The sequence below is a fragment of the Suncus etruscus genome, chromosome 4, assembly GCF_024139225.1.
Source record: "Suncus etruscus isolate mSunEtr1 chromosome 4, mSunEtr1.pri.cur, whole genome shotgun sequence".
Classification (NCBI taxonomy): domain Eukaryota; kingdom Metazoa; phylum Chordata; class Mammalia; order Eulipotyphla; family Soricidae; genus Suncus; species Suncus etruscus.
The window spans coordinates 164,463,597-164,465,056 of record NC_064851.1 but is presented as its reverse complement, the minus strand read 5'-3'; the positions used below and the strand labels follow the sequence as shown (position 1 = coordinate 164,465,056).

Genomic DNA, 1,460 nt, shown 5'->3' with positions numbered 1-1,460 from the left:
CCCTAGATGGACCCCTCCTGGATAATTTGTTTGTTTGTTTGATTTTTGCCTTTTTTGTTGTTTTTTTCTTGCTTTGATTCATTTTATTTTTTATTCTTTTCAAACAGAACCACATAACTTGACTCATCTTGTTCTGCTTCATAAATTGAGAGAAAAAATATAGATGGTACCAAGACCAAACAGTAGTATGAACGTTGAGTAGAAATTAAAAAAATGATCAGTCTTAAACACCAAATCTAAAGCCAATGACAACAGAATCGATACCCATTTTACAACAAGCTAGACACAGAGGGAACCAATTATACTAGCAGCCTGGGGGGTGGGGCAAAAAAAGGGAATTTGGGATGCATGCTGGGAACAGGGTTTGAGGAAGACAACAGTGGTGGTGCGAATGTCCTGGGTTCAATACCACTATGTACATAAATATTACTGTGAAAGGTTTGTAATCCATTTTATCACAATAAAAATTATTAATAAAATGAGAGTTTTGTACTGGAGAAGAGTAATTGCTAATAAAAACAATATTATATGGTTATTTGAAAAAAGAAAGTTCTGTCAGATGTGGTACTTAGGAGAGGTTTAATTATGAGCTTTCTTTTTTCTCTGAAACATAAAGTCTTTATTTCATTTGTGCCATAAATGACTAACACAATAAATAAGTTTACATAGAAGATTACTTTGGTTTTTTAACTTGTAAAGCAAAAGACAAAAAATGATCTTCCCTTACTAACAAAAATAACAGAAGCTTGTTTTCTGAAAACTGAAAATATACTCTCAGGAAGGTGCAGTGGGAAGTCTAAAACTATTTTTAAAATTAAACAGAAAATCCAAATTTGGACTATAATTGACCAGCGTTATGGAAGAATCCAAAATTATTTAATTAAAACAAGCAATCTAATTTTATTAATTGTGTTTCTTTCCGGTCATCCTTGCTTAGGGGTCATGCTAATCTTCTCTGTATCGTTCCAATTTTAGTATATGTGCTGCTAAAGCGAGCACTAATTATGTTTCTTTCATAATCACATAAAACATGGGGCTTTCTTTTGATAGTCTCGTGGTATTAACTGCATGATGAGCTGAGCTGAATTAAAACAACTATTACTACAAACCCACTGATTGGTTAACTAAAATGCATATTCACCTTGGAAACTGAGATTCTCACTAGATATTCTAATTCTTGATGCTTTTTACATTTCAGCAATGAAGGCAGATGTGTGACCTGTAGCAAATATAATCATGTTCCAGGGTTCTTGGAACCAGTAAGGAAAATATCTTCAAAATCATAAAGTGTGAACCATTTCAACATATTTTAATATATATTTTTATTTAAACACCTTGATTAGATACATGATTGTTTTGATTGGGTTTCAGTCATGTAAAGGACACAATCCATCATCAGTGCAAAAGTCCCATCACCAATGTCCCAAATATCCCTCCTCCCCACCCAACCCCTGCCTGAC

The 1,460-nt window shown here is 33.3% G+C and overlaps 1 non-coding gene across 1 annotated transcript; it reads right to left on the bottom strand.

Moving 5' to 3' along the window:
• Positions 1-892: 892 nt before the first annotated feature.
• Positions 893-999, bottom strand: LOC126007498 (U6 spliceosomal RNA). Its single transcript, XR_007495060.1, has one exon. It is a non-coding gene; the product is annotated as a U6 spliceosomal RNA (small nuclear RNA).
• Positions 1,000-1,460: the final 461 nt, after the last annotated feature.